General features: G+C 42.0%; 1 pseudogene across 1 annotated transcript; it reads right to left on the bottom strand.

Moving 5' to 3' along the window:
• Nucleotides 1-3,297: 3,297 nt before the first annotated feature.
• LOC310810849 (myosin heavy chain, fast skeletal muscle-like) lies at nucleotides 3,298-15,992 on the bottom strand (annotated as a pseudogene). Its single transcript has 32 exons — nucleotides 15,786-15,992; nucleotides 15,348-15,491; nucleotides 14,989-15,145; nucleotides 14,715-14,742; nucleotides 14,394-14,502; nucleotides 13,735-13,827; nucleotides 13,595-13,658; nucleotides 13,399-13,497; nucleotides 12,474-12,577; nucleotides 11,948-12,086; nucleotides 11,531-11,649; nucleotides 11,194-11,343; nucleotides 10,920-11,090; nucleotides 10,317-10,620; nucleotides 10,046-10,110; nucleotides 9,840-9,927; nucleotides 9,614-9,731; nucleotides 9,098-9,221; nucleotides 8,558-8,694; nucleotides 8,194-8,449; nucleotides 7,712-7,954; nucleotides 7,271-7,447; nucleotides 6,855-7,000; nucleotides 6,544-6,634; nucleotides 6,006-6,395; nucleotides 5,747-5,873; nucleotides 5,405-5,523; nucleotides 4,964-5,160; nucleotides 4,461-4,644; nucleotides 4,112-4,277; nucleotides 3,734-3,858; nucleotides 3,298-3,490 (listed from the first exon to the last, which is right to left on the bottom strand). The product of its transcript is annotated as a myosin heavy chain, fast skeletal muscle-like (transcript).
• Nucleotides 15,993-19,469: the final 3,477 nt, after the last annotated feature.

Genomic DNA, 19,469 nt, shown 5'->3' with positions numbered 1-19,469 from the left:
GCATTGAGATGAATTTAAGGTTTTTTGGAAGAGATATGGAGTATTTCCTCCTACTACAGAGAGTTACAGTAGCCTAACTATTTTTGCTGTACTGCTCTTGCTGTACCCATGAGCCTTTGCGATGTGTGCACAGCTCAGTAGTCTTTGTGGTTAGCGTGGTTAGCTTAGTGGACTTCCTTTTATTCATCTAGCATAGGGGCAAAACAGGGACTTCTTCTACATGAACCAAGGCGCGGACACACACAATATGTGTCTTCTTTACTAAAATATGATACCAGAAACTAGCATAAAAATCATATTGTTCTTTGCATTTTAAATATGCTTTCCCCCTTGCTTTTCTCCCTCTTCACCAATTCCCTCTAATATGCAATTACGGCTTTGTCAAGCCGTCAAGCCATTTAAAATTACTGTATGGTGATTGGCATATATGACATGGTCCCTTACTGTTAAAAGGCATTGTATTGCATCTGTGTATATAAATACAGTTTGATTTGATTTGATTTGATTTGATTTGATTGGAAATGTAAAAGCTGCAGGAGAGTTTCAGCATCAGTTTGGATGTAATGTTACATTTTTTGTGTTTCTGACGTTTTCAGACCCTTTACGGTTGTCTACTGTCCACACAGAAATTAACAAAAGTCAACAAGGAAATGAACGTTCACTTTTTTAATCAATATTCAGAATTTCACCATGAAAATCATATTCTATGACGCATAGGAAAACTGAAGCATCGGCCAACTTCCTGTTTATTCAGCTTCTTTGACCTGAGAGAGGAAAGACATAAAAGAGAAGGTTGATATAAATGAACATTTACCACAATTTAATTGACAACAAAGACTTGTAAGGTAAATGTATGGTGAGGTTAATAGTTGACATTAATGAGAGCAGAGTAGTTGCCCACTGGACAAGGAACTAAGGTCAGTTTTGTGTATACCAATGATGTCAACTGAGCCATAGAGGGTTATATTAGACATGAGTTATGTGTAGGTTTAACAGCTGCTTTGTACCTTTCCAGAATCACGGCTCTTGGCCCTGAGCTTGTTGACCTGAGACTCAGCGATGTCAGCACGCTCCTCAGCCTCCTCAAGCTCATGTTGAACCTTACGGAACTTAGACAGGTGGGTGTTGCTTTGTTCCTCCTGGGAGGGGAAAAGAATGGGAGAGGTTAAAATCAGCACTTGAGTTTTAAGTTTTTATTGAAAATTAAAGGGGGGAATGATTTCAAGATTTCATGTCTCCTTTGATTACAGTAAAAGTCAAGAATATGAGGCTATACAGGCTATATCATTTATACCAATTATAGGAGGCTATATGTGTATCATTTCTTCAGTACAGTATAGGACTGAAATAAATGTTTACAAATGCTTAAGGTAAATGTGACAAATAATTTTGCAGGGTGGCAGCACAGTTCTTATATTGCACTATAAGCTTCTCAACAATCATTTTACAAGAATCTGTACAAGGAAAAATATTTCTGAAATATGCCCCTCAAGGTGTAATTACTATATATCTACTGTGCAGAAATTGATTTGATCTTACTGCTGCAACAGTAGGACCTATACTGGAACTGTTGTTATCTGAACTGAGTCATTTGGGATAGACAACCACTTCAACTCAACCGTTGGAGTATTGCATTTTGTAATGTTTACTGGGGACAAAACAATGTTTGAAATACATGTATACTCTCATATAGTATTTGAAAGTATGTATGTCACTCACCGCTTCCTCCGACTGTCTCTTGTAGGCCTTCACTTTAAGCTGCAGCTTGTCTACCAGGTCCTGAAGTCTGGCAATATTCTTCTTATCCTCTTCAGTCTGGGAGAAGATGAAAGAGAATCATACTTGCCCATACTTCTCTTGCATTCAGGTGCCTGAGTGTACCAGAATGTGTGACGGTTTCTCTTACTCTTACCTGGTAAGTGAGCTCCTTGACTCTGCGCTCGTACTTGCGGACACCCTTGACTGCGTCTCCACCCCTTCTCTGTTCTGCCTCCACCTCAGTCTCAAGCTCACGCACCTGTATGGGGGGGGGGGGGGGGTGGGGGCATGAACACAGCCTTGTGTTTAAGGTGGTGAAATCTGACATTCATTATTGGGACGAAGTAGAGAGATTATGTGAACAAAAGTGTATTAATGTCATAAGTTCTGCCAACTCACCCTGGACTCCAGTTTCTGAAGCTGTTTCTTGCCGCCCTTCATGGCCAGGTTCTCGGCCTCATCCAGACGGTGCTGCAGGTCCTTGACTGTGACCTCAAGGTTCTTCTTCATCCTCTCCAGGTGAGAGCTGGTGTCCTGCTCCTTCTTCAGCTCCTCTGCCATCATGGCCGCCTAGAAATTAAGTTTGTGGAATCATTTATTCATCCACAATGTGGCAGAGATCATGTGTTCAGCCCAGCTACAATTGTCAAATGGGGGTGGTTTATTGGATTTAATTGCTTTGAATATGGGGACTTACATCAGTGATGGCCTTCTTTGCCTTCTCCTCTGCGTTTCTGGCCTCCTGCACTATGTCTTCCACCTCTCCCTGCACTTGAACCAGATCAGCCTCCAGCTTCTTCTTAGTGTTCAGAAGGCTAGTGTTCTGTAGGAGGAAAGTCAATGATTAGTTGGAACTGCATTCAAGAAAACATACATAAGTAACACTTTGGGTAAGATGAGGAATACTGCCTAGGAATGACCTATGATACCTGGGTACCTGGGAGTGCAGCAGTCCCACACGCTCGCTGGCGTCCAACAGCTCCTGCTCGGCCACTTTGCGGCATCTTTCTGTCTGCTCCAGAGCAACCCTCAGCTCCTCAATCTCAGCCATCATCAGACCATTCCTGCGCTCCACCATGGCTGCCTGCTCCTTAAAATCTTCTGCTGCACGAACAGCATCATCAAGGTGCAATTGGGCATCCTGGGATTCACAAGAAATAGGGCATTAGGACATGCGGTTGTAAGGTGATAGGATCAGTTAGAGATGCATTTATTGTGTTCCCTGACCCTGATATCCCTACTTTTATTTTCTACACAAGTGTACTTTATTCTTGTTTTTATTCTATTGACCAAAACAAATCCCTCTCTCCCTTTTCACTTTTTTTTCACTAAACTCACGAGACCCTGCATTGTGGGGTATTATCTGATCTGAAATCTGTGGTTAGGGGCAATGTTTACCTTGACTTATTTCCCAGCCCCTTACCTTGAGTTGTCCCTGGACGTTCCTCAGCTGTTTCTGGGCCTCGGCCGCCTGCCTGTTGGCGTGGCTCAGCTGGACCTCCATCTCGTTCAGGTCTCCCTCCATCTTCTTCTTTACCCTCAGGGCGTCGTTCCTGCTCCTCACCTCTGAGTCCAGGGTGCTCTGCATGGAATCAATCACCCTCTGGCTGTTCCTCTTGATCTGCTCCATCTCCTCATCCTTCTCCGCCAGCTTCCTGTCCACCTCGCCCTTGATCTGGTTTAGTTCCAGCTGCACACGCAGTATCTTAGACTCCTCGTGCTCCAGTGTACCCTGAACAAAACCAGAGGTAGTCACGCTCTGATTGTGGGGAAGTTGATTGTGGGTACTGGCACTAATGAACTTCGGGTTGTTCTGGATAGGCCTGCTGCTGTACAGTATGTGATGTAATTCTGACATACATATTGCTTGAAACATTTATTTTATCTCAATAAAACTAACCTGGACAAATTAAGGTTGAATTAAAGGATAAGTATATGTTCCAAATGATCAGGATGAAACAACATTAGTTTCTACCTCAGCCTCCTCCAGTGCAGTCTGAATTTCAGACTTCTCTGTCTCCACAGCCTTCTTGGCCTTCTCCAGCTCATGGATGCTCTTGCCAGTTTCCCCAATCTGCTCAGTCAGGTCAGAAATCTCCTCTGCACACACAAACAGAAATGTACAGTCATTTGGAGTAGGGAGATTTTCTTTGGATATTGCTAACACACTGGAGTTCATATTGAATTATGATAAGAATAAACAGCTCAACAGGTGTTGAAAGTTGAATGACAATTCAATGTGCGTTTCGGCCATACTTGAATTCTGAAGAATAGAGTCACTCATACAGGACATAGCTTGATCGAATAAGACAGCTCACCATAAAATTAAATTAAACTGCTGCCGTTTACTCACGTTGAAGGTTCTTGTTCTCTCTCTTCAGAGTCTCCAGCTGATCCAGAGCCTCCTCATAGGAGTTCTTCATTTTGAAGAGCTCCGTGCTCAGAGAACGAGCCTCCTTCTGAGCTCCTTCCAGCTCTGCCTGACCCTCCTCATACTTCTGCTTCCACTCTGCCAGGACCTAGGAATCAATCCTTGTGATTTAATTGTTTTATTTTGTTCCTTTTCCTTTTATCTGTCCATGAACTAATTGATGGGGTAATAAGAAATATGATATAACAATATAACCAATTTATCAGTTAAATTAAAAGAGGTTGTTGCTAGAATGAATAATCTATTGTGGTGTGCTGTTGTTATTTCACACCTTGTCAAAGTTCCTCTGCTTCTTGTCGAGGTTGGCAGCAAGAGCATTGGCTCTCTCCACGTCAATCATGAGGTCCTCCACCTCTCCCTGCAGCCTCTGCTTGGTCTTCTCCAGAGAGGCACACTTTGAGTTGGTCGCCTCGATTGTCTCCTCTGCATCCTGCAGACGCTGGGCCAGTTTCTTCCTGTTGGACAGGAGAAGGATAAAAAACAAAAAATAAATAAAAGGCTTCACCTCTGAGGGACTGTGTCAAGGAATGTCTGCACATCTGGCTCTTACAGGTGATGGGAGAACAATGGTACAGATACAGTAACTCATATAGTATGACGTTCTGATGGTAAGGTGAAATGAAGTAGTCCTGCATGGGAGTTTCTACATTTCTACTTATACATCTCATTTCCTTTCATTGTCAACCTATATCAAAACAGATTACAAGACGTTATTCACCAACCTTGGTGAATAATGGTAAAATAATACAAGACAGCAAGTTGTGTGTGACTCACTTGGCCTCCTCCAGCTCCTCAGTGCGCTGGATGGCATCAGTCTCATACTTGGACCTCCACTGAGCCACCTCACTGTTGGCCTTGGACATGCCGCGTTGCAGCTCTGTCTTGGCCTCCTGCTCCTCCTCAAACTGCTCCCTCAGGAGGTCACAGTCATGGCGGGCAGACTGGACACCGTGGGCCAGTGCGTTCTTAGCCTGAGAGACAGAACCAGAAAGAGAAGGATAGGCAGCGAGAAACAGAGAAAGAAAGAAAGAAGAAATAGAGAAAAAGAGAGACAGAAACATAGTATCAGAAACAAGATGGACCGAGAGAGAGTGAGAGAAAGTATAAGCAAGAGAGACAGTAAAAATGGACAGTAAAACGAGTCACAGTAGAAGTCACTGAGAGTTGTATTGTTCAAAACGATGTGGTCGGTGGAGTCCATTTTGAGTCCTTTACCTTGACCTCCTCCTCAATATGTCTCTTCAGCTCCTCAATCTGCTGGATGAAGGCCTGTTTGCCTCTGGTCAGCTGGGACACCAGGGCTTCCTTCTCCTCCAGCTGGCGGCCAAACTCACCTGCGTGGGAATAGAAGGAGATGTTGATAATGGGGTCTCTGTTCTCCAATGGTTTAGTTCATGGAAACATGGTAATTGCTAACAGTTGTGCATTTGATTCCTACATAATGTAACTGAGTTTACAGTCTCTAGGTTTAATGCTATGGTGACAGTAAAACAACAGATTTGCAGGATCTACCAATACAAAGGTGAACCACGGTTTGCTGTTTATTACTGTTAGTACCATTCTCAGTCAGGAGTCTGGCCCTCTGTCCACTGATGTCATTGACCTGGCGGACATTCTCATCGTTCTTAGTCTTGAGCTCGCTCAGCTGGTCCTCAAGAGTACGACACATCTTCTCCAGATTGCCCTGGCGGTGAAAACATTTTTGTTAAATGATGCGCATGGTGATTGCGTGCCGAGCGTTCCATTAGTATTTTCCACTTTTTCTCTATTGATCCCCCCCCCCCCATCTCTGCTCAATCCAAACATTGCTACCGACCTTAGCCTTGGCGACGGCTTCCATGTTGCTGGAGAGGTCATCAATCTCCATCTTGTACTCGCTCTTCTCCTTCTCCAGCTTCTGCTTGACGCGCTGAAGGTTGTCGATCTGCTCCCCGAGCTCTGCCACGCTGTCTGCCTGCTTCTTCCTCAAAGCGGAGGCTGTGGCCTCGTGCTGCAGGGTGGACTCCTCTAGGTCACGTCTGAGTTTTTGGAACTCGGCCTCACGCTTCTTGTTCATCTCAATCTGAACAGCAGTGGCACCTCCGGCCTCCTCCAGCCTCTCACTGATCTCCTCAAGTTCCCTGGAGAGATCGGCCCTCTGCTTCTCCACCTTAGCCCTGGCAGCGCGCTCAGCCTCGATCTCCTCCTCCAGCTCCTCAATACGGGCCTACAACAGAGGGCAATATTTTTGAGCATCTGTTATCTAAGCAAGTGTACTAATACTTCCTTATATCCCACTGTCTGTCTGTTTGTCAACCATTAAATCAATGAGTCATATCATTGCATCTGAGCCATCTGAAGATCCTGTTTTGTACCTGGAGTTCCTTGATCTTCTTCTGCAGCTGAGCACCCAGAGACTGTTCATCCTCAATCTTGCTGAGGAGCTGGCTGGTCTCGAAATCCTTCCTAAAAGCAAAAACGTGTCAGCTGCAGTTTGTTTTTGTTTTATACAGCAAATTAATGATTTGAATTTTGCTTTTAAGAATTTAGTCCGTACAATGTTCTATTTTTCATCTCAGTTAAAAGGTATGACAATTGCAAGAATATCAAGATAAATGCAATTGATCACTTATATAATACTATTACGAATAAATAAATAATACTATTGTAATTTGTTTGTGTTTACTTCTTGATCTTCTCATCAGACTGCTGCTTGTCATTTTCCAGGTCCATTATGGACTCCTGGGCCAGTTTCAGATCTCCCTCCAGCTTTCTCTTGGATCTCTCTAGGTCCATACGGAGCTTCTTCTCTTGCTCCAGGGAACCCTCAAGCTAGAAGATAGACACACACATTTGCCAAACTGTAATCCAAATTGTGTTCTGGTAGCTAAATTCCCAGTCTGGGCTTTTATACTATCGTAGCTATCCAATCATCTTCAGCTTTATGTTTACAATCGACAGAGCAACTCCTCAACTGTTCATTGCAATGGTTTCTGTTTGAGTTACTGTACCAAACACCCCACTATCCAACCCCATACACACATTTTTGTGATTTGAGGCATGATGAAAAAACTAATTTGGGCTGAGTTCAACCTCACTTACATCATCAACTTGTTGTTCAAGCTTAGTCTTGGCCTTGGTCAGAGTGTTAACTTTGTCCTCTTCTGCCTGCAGGTCATCCAGTGTCTGCTGGTGGGCCTCTTGGAGGGCTTTCTTCTCTTTGGTCAGCTTGGCAACAGCCTCATCCTGGGATGCCATCTCCTCTGTAAGGTTTTTAACCTGAACACGGCCATAACAGAGTCAGTCTTTTGTCACTTCACCTCCCAATGGGAAATACAGTTTATATTGCATGTCGCTGTAGCTTGCAAATGTTTAAGCACATACTAAAAGTTATCCCCTAGATGGCAGTGTATACTGTACCATGAATCCAAAAAACTGTTGGATTTAACTGTTGGATTTAACTGTTGGTTTTGCTATGGTTGGATTCATTGATTGTTTGACAACAGTTTGATCAGATTGTAGTTTGTATGTGTAATATGAGACCTTGTTTTCAGTGGCATGTTTCTCCTTTTCCACTTTGGCTAGAGTGAGCTCCAGGTCATCAATGTCTTTCTTCAACTCAGAACACTCATCTTCCAGCTTCCTCTTCTTGGCTGTCAACTCAGCATTGATCTCCTCCTCATCTTCCAGCCTCTCGGTCGTCTCTTTGAGTTTGGCCTCGAGTTGGATCTTGCTCTTGATGAGCCCCTCACACCTCTCCTCAGCATCATTCAGATTCTCTGATTCCTGGTTTCAGAAGGGAAGAAATAGACAACCACTTCAACATTGTATGTGTATGCAAATATAAACAGATTTTATTCCAAAAGCCCTCAGAAAATCAATACAAATCTATGTAAATTAAAATAACATGGGTAATGAAGGGTGTGTGTGTGTGTGTGTGTGTGTGTGTGTGTGTGTGTGTGTGTGTGTGTGTGTGTGTGTGTGTGTGTGTGTGTGTGCCCTTGTGAGGCTGGTCGCTCACTCACAGATGCAACTTGAAGCGACAGGTCATTCTTCTCCTGCAGGAGGGATACCATCCTCTCCTCCAGCTCCTTCTTACGGGCCTCTGCCTTGGTCAGGGCAATTTTGCACTTTTCAAAGTCCTCCTTCATGTTGGCCAGCTCCTTCTCCGTCTCAGCGCTCTTCAGCAGGGGCTTGATCTTGTAGTAGACCTTCATCCATGGCCAGTGTTTCACATTCATGAATGAGCGGACGTTGTACTGGATGGTGAAAATGGACTCTCTGGTCAACAGAGGAACATGTCATAGTTAGTGTTGTGCTTTTGAACGGCCAGATACAAACAATGTTACACAACAACATGCCGAAGAATTCTTGTCTTCTGTCCCTCACCTCCTCTCCATCATCTTTGTAAACTCCACCCGCATGAGGAACCCGCGACAGAGAGCTTGCGTCATGGTTACCAGAGTGGCCAGCTTCTCATCTCGCATCTCCTCCAAGGTACCCAGCAGACCGGCTTTGAAGAACACCTGAACACAGATACATGGTCAATCAATGACAGTTACAAATGGTAACATGTAGGGAATTCTAATTGAAAAGTGGATTGCATTTCAATACTTACCGTATTTAAATAAACCATGCATTATAATGCACAATACGGAATTTAGGACTTTCTTTGAAACTTGTGATTTTATGACTTTGATTGCACTTTTTTACAAAGTTCGAATAATTATTAGGGATCAACATTGGACATTTACCTTAATCAATGTATTTTTATTATTTGTTTTGCATTTCATGGGTACGGATTTTCATGGGTACGGGTTATTTTGGGGTAAAAAATTAGGTTTACTAGTCACAGAGAATAGCATATGAGAGCATTAATAAAAGCACTTATTTCCAAAGTGGTTCTCGACTTTATATTTGATCCCTGACCTTGGTGTGTCCAAATTTGTACTGCTCATGATCCACATCAATTGACCCAAGCAGCTTCTCAGAAGCCTTCTTGTTGTCCATGAACTGGCCCTCTGGGATGACACTGGCGTTCAGTACTTTGTACCTATAGGATGAGAATTGTTGAAAATATGTTTGAAAGCTGTCGGTTAGGTTTAAAAAGGATTCTCATTCTGATTGGGGATTTGTATTGATCCAGATACACATATCCCCCCACACCAGTATATGTAGCCTACAGGTAGCGATGGAAAAGCTGGGTAAACATTAGACACCGCAAGAGATAATGAGTGACACATCAACATAAACCCTTATGCAATTCATCCTAATTCAGCATAAAGATCTGTAAAATTATGTTTATGTGAGTTTAAGCCCCACTAAGTCACTATGGCTGCTTTCCTCAGCTGTCTGTGTCTGTGTCTGTGTCTGTGTCTGTGTCTGTGTTTGTGTCTGTGTCTGTGTCTGTGTCTGTGTCTGTGTCTGTGTGTCTGTACTTTCTACCTCTGTTTGAAGTCAGCGTAGAGGATTCTGCTGGGGAAGCCCTTTCTGCAGATCCTGATACCTTCCAGTACACCGTTACACCTCAGCTGGTGGATAACCAGGAAGTTCTGCATCAGACCTGAAAAACACAAAATGTATTTTTACTTTAAAAAGGCTTTAGGATTGTAATGATTAGTAGTTTAATCATGGGCTTAGTATGTTATATTTCTCTCTATGTTACTTATACCTGGAGTCTTTGACTCGTTGGGGATCAGGCAGCGCACAAAGTGAGGGTGGGTGCTCCTCAAGTTGGTCATCAGCTTGCCTAAGTTCTCCTGTGATGGGGGTTACAAACCATAGTGTCCTCAAGAATAACTCAAACTAAATACAACCATTTCAAAAGATAATCATTTTCAACAGCCGCTCCGGCATGCAGGACTATCAAAAGCTCACTCTGAACTGAGAGGACACAGTCTGCATGGAACCTCCCTTCTTCTTGCTTCCCTTCTTTCCAGCCTCTGTTAGAAGAGTAAATAAAAGGACTGTGACAACAAACCTCTGATAACAGTGAGTAGAACATTGTGAATATACTTTCCTGAATGTATCTGAATTGTATCTAGTAATTAAGTGTTTCTGCGGGTCTAGTAAGTATCTTCTGTAGTAATTAACTCTAATGTTAATTATCATTATTTATGCTTAGTTATTAACATGATGCTTGTGTTACCTTCAGGTGGGGGAGGAGGATACAGGACACTCAGTAGTTTGACTGAGGACTTCTGGTAGAGCTGAACCACAGAGTCGTTCAGGGGATCCTTGTTCTTCTCCAGCCATCCATTGATGTTGTAGTCCACAGTGCCGGCGTAGTGCACCAGGGAGAAGTGGGCCTCAGCCTTGCCCTTGGTAGGCTTGGGCTTCTCATACGCCTTGGTTTTGCCAAGGTGCTGGTCGTTCAGCTTGTTCTTGAAGGTGGTGTCTGAAGCCTTGGGGAACATGCACTCCTCTTCAAGGATGGAGAAGATGCCCATTGGCTGTGCAAAAATAGATTTGTATGAGATGAGTATGTTGATATTTACACTATTTTCATGTTTATTCCTTCAACAGTCACTGTCATATGATTATACATGTATTATATGTATTATATGTATATGTATAGTATTTATGTGGTGGAAGCACATTAAGCAAGCACTAACATAGCACTAACAAGTAACTAACAGTAAGATGCATTGTACCACCATGATGATATCTTACACTTGTCTCAAAGACCCACCTCTATAACTTTGCTTTTGAGACCCACCATCTAATAGTACAATCCTCACAGGCTGCTTACCTTCTCAATAAGCTCAATGCAGGCAGCCAAGTCCATGCCGAAGTCAATGAATGCCCAGACGATGCCCTCCTTCTTGTACTCCTCTTGCTCCAGGACGAACATGTGGTGGTTAAAGAACTGTTGCAGTTTCTCATTGGTGAAGTTGATACAAAGCTGCTCCATGCTGTTGAACTGGAATTTCAGGAATAAATAAATATCTTTGTCATACGTGGCTGTAGGTTAATCTTTCATAATCACAATTTATTTTCTTGTACTGACAACATACAGTACTCACATCAAAGATCTCGAACCCGGCGATGTCAAGTACACCAATGAAGTACTGCCTTGCCTGCTTGGTATCCAACATCTGGTTAATACGGATGACCATCCACAAGAACATCCTCTCATAGATGGACTTGGCCAGAGCCATCACAGAATTATTCACCTGTAAAAAAGAAGAATACTTCTAGTTAATACATGACATATTGACCATGTGTAGTATATTTAGTCTTTTCCACATAGAGAAGAAATAACACAGGGTTATAAAATGATTATCCCACTTAGTAAGGAGAGATTGCATGGGATCCCTATGTGTAAAAGCAATCAATTAAGGACAATAATCAATGCCCTACCTGTGCTACTGTCTGTCCTTTGGTCACATATTCGTTGCCAACCTTCACTCTGGGGTAGCACAGAGCTTTAAGCATGTCGGCTGAGTTCAGGCCCAGGAGGTAGGCAATTTTATCAGCCACTGACAAGGACAAAGAGCAACAGTGGACTCAAGAACAGAGCCATACAAGATCGTTTGTGTCTAATGACAAACCTCTGTCTCTCAACAGCTCTCACTTAGCCTGGTGTGTAAGGCCAATGACACATCAACAGAAAACGAGAATCACATACTGTATACTATATATAGTGTTTGGCCATGTGTAGTGCAGGACACCTTGTTACTAGCACATGTGTGTGTGTTACATGTAAAAGGTGGTCCAGACCAGGCCATAGCCAGGATTCTCTGTGTATTTATCAGTGAAACCGTAGGTGGAACTCACCCTCTGTGCCGTCCGGCTCGGCCTGCTCCTCGCGCTGCTTCTGCTTGAAATGCATGTTGCCGTGATGCATGACAGCGCCGGTCAGCTTGTAGATGTACATCTTCTCCTCAGTGATGAAGCCCAGGATGTTAATGGCGTCCTGAAAGACAGGGATTTCATGTAGGCGAGGAAAGAAAACAGTAAGGAATTGAAGACAAACTTACTATGTTAGAATATGGCTCTGTAAACTCCATATCTAATAGAATGGAGGGAAATGTCAGACTTCTATATTCCTCTCTCTGGTAGTCAAAGAATAGTAGAACGGCAGCGCAATAGCATTTTTACAATGTTACACAGGACACTCTTGTGGATGCCTGAATATGTCTTTAGTGTAGACCTCTATAGGCACAAAGAGGATTAATTAACACCGGGCAATCCAAAACAAAGAATTGATCAAAATAAATATTCCCAGTTGCCACCAAAGCTGGTAGTCCACTGGTATGGAATCGTAGATTGCAAATTCAGTTAACCTTTTGGTAAGACTCACATCTGTGGCGTCCAGCTCTTCCTTGTCGTCGATGCTGGCCACAGTGATCTGCCCCTGGCTGATCATAGGGAAATCATAGGGGTTGGTGGTGATGAGTGTCATTTCTGTGAAGAACAGAGAACAAAGATGTTTGTGAAATCAAATTTGTCTCAATAGACGGACCACTTGTACTGCAGCCCCCAAACCCCTGCCCGATCACTCCACTCTTCCACCTCGGCTGGCAGCCTGGCACCCCGTGGATGCAGCAGCCGCGCTACTCGGTCATGGCTTTTCACCGTCCTGGCACCCCGCTGGTGGAACGAGCTTCCCACTGCTGTCATGACTGCAGAGTCACTACCTATCTTCCCCCATAGATTGAAGACCCATCTCTTAACTGCCCCTCCTAAAGACCTCTTCATCTCTTAACTGCCCCTCCTAAAGACCTCTTCATCCCCACTACCCCCCTGTACATGTTTCTCTCCTGCAAATACATTTTTTTTTTTTTAAGTATTTTTTCTTTCTTCTAGCATTGTGACTGCCAATAGCCCCTGGTCCTAGCATAGATTACTTTTTCTTATAATGACTGATGGATAGATGATTCACTTACTTAGACAAATGTATTTGTTGTAAGACGCTTTGGATAAAGGCGTCTGCTAAATGCCATAAATGTAAACATAAAGGTACTCAATAGATACCGTATACTTTAAGACAGATGTACTCAATAGCTGATATAATACAGTACACAGCTGTTACCAAACAGGAGGCTTCCAAGTGGATTACTTTCTTTATTACCCCTGGCCATGGCCATCAGCCACATTTCATCAACTCAACCGAAGCCCGATTGTTACCCCATCTCTGAACTTACTTAGCGCAGCAGCTACTGTATGAGTATTTCAAACATTTAATAGCAAGCTGATAGTTTTCCCTGCTCTCTGCTTTGGCATACCAATCAGCTCAGGTTTGTGGTTGGTCATCATCTGGTAGAAAATGTGGTAACCCCTCTCATCAGGAAGCTGGAAGGCAACCCTGGACTTCTCCAGTAGATCTGACAGAGAGAACAGGAGAGGAAAATTGGTATATTGCCCAAAACATCATCTTTGTGGATTTAGGAAAGTATGGGGAAATGATTAATACCCACTTACAGGTCTCAATGTCAGCACTAGCCAGTTTGCCGGAAGTGGCGAAGTGAATCCTGATGAATTTACCCTACAGTAGAGCGGGGCGTTTAGAAAGGAGTCAACAAAAGAACTACAACCCTCAAAGTGTTTTCCCTCATACTTACAAAGCGAGACGAGTTGTCGTTCCTCACAGTCTTTGCATTACCGTAAGCCTCCAGCAGGGGGTTAGCTGCAATGATTTGATCCTCAAGAGACCCCTGAATGAGACAAACATAAGTTGTTCAAGCCATGTGACACCCTCTCTCTGAGAGCTAAAGTATTTGGTAATAGAAAATCTTTTTCCACAGCTGTTGACATAACATCCGTCCCACTTAGCTGAACAAAAATGGCTATAATGTTTGGCACAGACCAAAGAAATGCAAGAATGTGATTGGCTTCCATCTTAAAACAAGGGGTTCCACCCAGCTGTCTCTGAGCCTACTGGTTCTACAAACTGTCAATGGACTTAGTTTTCAAAATCAAATGCCCATACAAAATAGGTTGTCCAATAGCCATTTGGAGCAAAATGTTTACTAGACTCATAGTCTAGTCTGGTACACTAGACCATAGAAAACAGGAAACTAACATAGAGTAAAATGTTTAGGTATGCTTTCAATCATTGTTCCCTCACCTAACTGTCATTTAACAAAACTCTGATTTGTTTTCACAGATAAGACAGAGACAGATTGATTGATTGGTTGATCATTTGATTAACTGATTGGTCCATAAACGTGCTCTCTTGGTACAGAGCAAAAAAAGAAGAAAAAGCAAAATAGCAATTTACCTTTACCGTACTTGATTCCTTCTTCTCTTTTCCACTAGCCACAGCAATGGTGGCGAAGTACTGGATGACACGCTTGGTGTTGACAGTCTTTCCAGCACCGGATTCTCCACTGGTTTATATGACAGAGAAAGAGGGTTTTAGACATGTTTTATCAGCATTCAAAATTAAATTAAAAATCACTGAAAAAGGCACTGCTTTGTTTTATAATCTGAGTAAAGATTTAAGAAATAATCCCTGTCAGTTACTCATTATTGTTGTCATGGCATCCAACACACTGCTAAGAGAACACTTTTTCATGTAAGATGTTACTGAACAACGTACGTAATCAGGACAGACTGGTTCTCTCTATCTGCAAGCAAAGAAACATACTGTTCATACTCATCAATGGATTTTGGTACATTATCATCTTCATCATAAAGTGGCTCATCCATCCATCCATCCATCCATCCATCCATCCATCTATCTATCCATCCATCCATCCATCCAGCCAACCATCTATCCATCCATCCATCCATCTAGCCAACCATCTATCCATCCATCCATCCATCCATCTATCTGTCTCTCCATCCATCCATCAATCAATGAGAGCTTGTACCAGTCAGCATGAACTGATAGGCGTTGTCAGAGACAGAGAAGATATGGGGTGGAGCCTCTATGCGCTTCTTCCCTCTGTAAGCGTTCACCACCTCTGAGTCGTACACAGGAAGCCACTTGTAGGGGTTCACCGTGGCACAAAAGAGCCCAGAGTACGTCTAGAAAAAGAGGATTTATATGGAGATTAGACAACCAAGTCAGATTGGCTGTATGTGAGATGTGATTTCATATTGAATTTGTTTTTGGTTATACTTTCATGTAAATACTCTCTGTAAGTGTGCTTTTGAGTTCATTTAATGTAAGTCTGTGTAGGTTCCATTCAGTATGTTTACTTATGTTTATGAATATGCAGTTTCTTACGTAAATCATCCATGCTGCATAACGCTCTTTAAGGTTATACAGCACAGATGCTTCGTTGAGGTAGGTCATCATGGCCATGTCCTCAATCTTGTCATACTTTGGGGGATTCATTTGGAAGACTTCATCTTCTTTGAATGATTTAGTCTGAAACACATTGGGACTCAAATCAGCACTATATGGATAACTTTTTACTGACAAAAACAATATATAATGTTTTTCAAGATTTGTTGGTGCAAGCTTAATCCATGAAATTGACTAATTTGCTATCCTCCAATCTACTTGAACATTAAAGAGTAAATTCAGTCAAAAGCTTAAATTCCACTTTTTGATCAAAGATCCCATGCTTTTTAAATAATAGTCTTGATTATTACAGTATGTGTGTTTAAATGTTTATTCTGCTTATGAAAGTTGCAGTTTGGTTATATGTTATAGGCTTACCTCCTGAGTGTCTTCAACTTTCACGCTGACTTTTCCCCCATCCCTGGCAACAATGAGACCCTTAAGGTACAGCTCCTTGGGGTCTGTACAATAACAGGCATTCTTTGAATCAAAAGGCTTGCTTTGAGCTTCGATTCTCTCCCTCTCTGATTTACGGAGGTACATGGCTGCCTTGCCGAAAACCTCCATCTCCGCGTCCGAACTCATGGTGGCGGCTCACTAGGAAAGAAAGATTAAAAAACAAGCATGTTTGAGTCTGTACTAATTCCTCCCCAGAGAATTCTAATAATGTGAATACTCAAACCATGTCTCACCTTCTCTTCCTTTCCTTGATGAAATTGTCTTTGTGATGACCCTGTATGAATACAGAATTATAATAACATAATAACATATGCCATTTAGCTGACACTTTTATCCAAAGCGACTTACATTGCAGTGTGTGCATACATTTTTCAGTATATATGGTCCCAGCAGGAATTGAACGCACAACCTAAGCATTGTTAGCGCCATGCTCTACCAACTGAGCCACAGAGGACCCATTTATGATTAAACACAAGTCCTACACCTTAATGTTTAGCCATGAAAGGTTACAAAACTCAACTCCATCAATAAAAACTCAACTCCATCAATAAAAACTCAACTCCAGCTCAGCTTAATTTCAACTGTAATGCAATGTCAACACATCCTTATTTCAATTGTTTACAGTAAAGCGCATTTTGAATCATCCGTCACAAAATGTGAAATGAATGCTACTTTCACAGGTTGAAACATATGCATTACTTGCATTGGAGATAATGCTGCTTAGTGTGAAATCGTATGAGTAGCATGTAATAAAACATAAAGAATTAAACTCATACAGTGCAGTTACAGCATTAGGTGGTGCATGGGCATAATTGTTAGACAAGTATAATAGTGTAAGGAGTTTAGATTGTCTTACCACAGAGGTTGAAGTTGTCTGTCTCTGGATGCTGTGTTGTGTCAGACTCCTTTTATCTGGTTCAGAAGTGCCAACCCAGCAGAAGTTAATTATGGACCACACTGTGCCAAGGGATGGATTGGATGAGAGAGCTCACTCCTATTGCCCTTTTTTGATTTTCCTATTGCCCTTTTTTGAAGCAATGTTTGTCTCCAGTTTGAATTTCACTGTTTGAATAAATGAATGTAATGATGACGGTGTGTGGTTATAATGATGTTATGATAATGACAGCAATGACATTTGAGTACAGTAGGCATATATGAGGCTTTCATGATACGTACATATGCATTACATGACATTTGCTAAAAACGTATAAACATCTATGCATATTTGTTTTGACTGTCATTATATCATTATTTCATATATTTATTAAGTAAAATTAACATAATTCTATGTCAAATTATATAGTTTTGGATTTACATGACATGACACAGTACGTTTAGTATTACAATGACAGTGATGTTTACAGTTAATATCAAAGGATTGTTTTCTCATAAATCCCAGAATATCAGGTAATCCCCATAATTCCAATTAAACTACACAAATCTGTTAACAGTATAACAAGACTACCACCAACTTTAATCGAAGCATCTACTAATGTTGCTGGCATCATGATGTAGCCTGTCTCCAAATCGTTTTAAGATATACTAGAGCCAAGATTTACTGTTGAGCTGGGTCCAAATTTTAAAAAGATACATCATTCACTGGGAATAGTTTTAATGAACTACCAGACTGAGTTACATGTCATTAGTTTGAATTGATTAATATGCATTAAAAAAAAAACACCAGCTCCCAACTTGACAAATTAAGTTATAAATGTAACACTTAGTTGATTGAATCAACTGTGCCCTGGTGTTAGTGGAGTAATGTAGCCTATATGATGATGTAGTTGTAATAATGTATAGTTGTAGTAATGTAGTAATAGTTGTAGTAATGTAGTCGGATGCTAGAGTCTCATGTTTGCTGTAGCAGCACTTGGAGAAGTCTAGAACACTTGGAGAAGTCTAGAGCACTTGGAGAAGTCTAGAACACTTGGAGAAGTCTAGAACACTTGGAGAAGTCTAGAGCACTTGGAGAAGTCTAGAGCACTTGGCTGGTGCCAAAGTGGTCCACAAGCCTGCACACCTTGTGCATTTACAGAATCTGTGTTTCTGTCACTGTTAATGGCCAATAGAGGGTTACAGAGTAACCTTGCAGTGGGTTTATATGAGATATTTTGGCTGTGGAGCCGTGGGGGATCACAAAGAAATGTTGCGGTGTTGTGAACAGCCGGAACAAAAGAAAAAAGAAGTTTTAACACCACCACCAGCTGCTTTGTGGCGAGGTGCCAATGGGTTTGCTCCCATCAGAATTTTTTGTAACGTGATTTAATCCATTAAAAATGTCCCCACTGTAAAAGTCTAATTTGGGATGTTAAATGTCACATGCAGTGGCGGGGCTCCACAAAACCACCCCCCAGCCTGCTGCTTCAGAAGACCTTGAAGATGATCTTATTTTCCAAGACACATAAATCTATTATAGTACCTAATGTCAACAATGTGTAGACATGGTCGACTAATATGGTAAAAATGATTGTGCCGCATCGTTCTGTGCTGCACAGTACTGTGCTTATTGAGTCATAAGTCCTCCCAAAAGGTCATATGTGCTATGGAGTTAGTGAACTGTATGATGTTAAACGAAACAAAAAACTAAAAATCACACCATTTTATTTATTTTTTTAATACAAAAAAAAAAGCAGTATAATTAGTATATTTAAAAAATTGTAGTCCAAGGCAGAGTTGCACTACAAGAAGTAGTGAAAGGTTATTTTAAACTCTCTTGAATCTGGCCATATATAAGAGGTGTTAGAAATACAAGTAGCAATTTAGGGTGAGGGGTGGCTACATTATTACCGTTCACTGAATGAATATCACATCAGATCTTCTGCCAGCTGAGCTGTGCACCGCTGGATACGGCCATATATGAACCACACAGAACGTACTGTTGTATTATAAATAGATTAAACATATCTAAAGAGGCATTAGATGACTTCCAATGTCATCCCTCCTCTCTCTCCCATCCTTCCTGTCCGTCTCTACTGTCTCTCTCCCAGTAAAGCAGAAATGCCCTATGATTTAACAGTGGTGAACAGAAAGACGCCGGTTACTTTAAAGACAGAGGAATAGTTCCAAACAGGTTTAAAGGTGTGTTGCAAATAGTGCCTGAAAGTACAGGTATTTATTAAGAAGGGGGTAGGGGTGCGGGCAGGGCTGCGCGAGGCCCACAGATCGCATTGCTCACCGGCACCCCAGGCCCACAGATCGACTGACCAAAAAAAATTGTAGATATTGTTTAATCTAGATGAAGTGAGAGGTGATGATGCATTTGCATTTGATTTGCTTGCAGCTTGTAGAGATGCCCAAAACATGTAATGTATATTTGTGCTTTTTCAACAATGAGTCAGAGACAGCCCTACCTCGTATTCCTCACAACAGCTTACAAGAATATGTGTTTTGATTGACAGGTGCAACAGTCAGTGCTTGCCAGCACATGCCTTCATGGTGCAGTAGTAGGAGTGATATAGATGTACATAAGGGGCTTAGTGGCGTAGCACACTAATGCGCATGCCACGTAATCACAAGTTTCCTGGTTTGATTCCGACCCTCGACACGTCTTGCATGTCATCCCTCCTCTCTCTCACCCAGCCTTCCTGTCAATCTCTACTGTCT

Source organism: Argentina silus (assembly GCF_951799395.1).
Source record: "Argentina silus genome assembly, chromosome: 10".
Lineage (NCBI taxonomy): Eukaryota > Metazoa > Chordata > Actinopteri > Argentiniformes > Argentinidae > Argentina > Argentina silus.
This window is presented reverse-complemented; position numbering and strand designations above follow the sequence as displayed.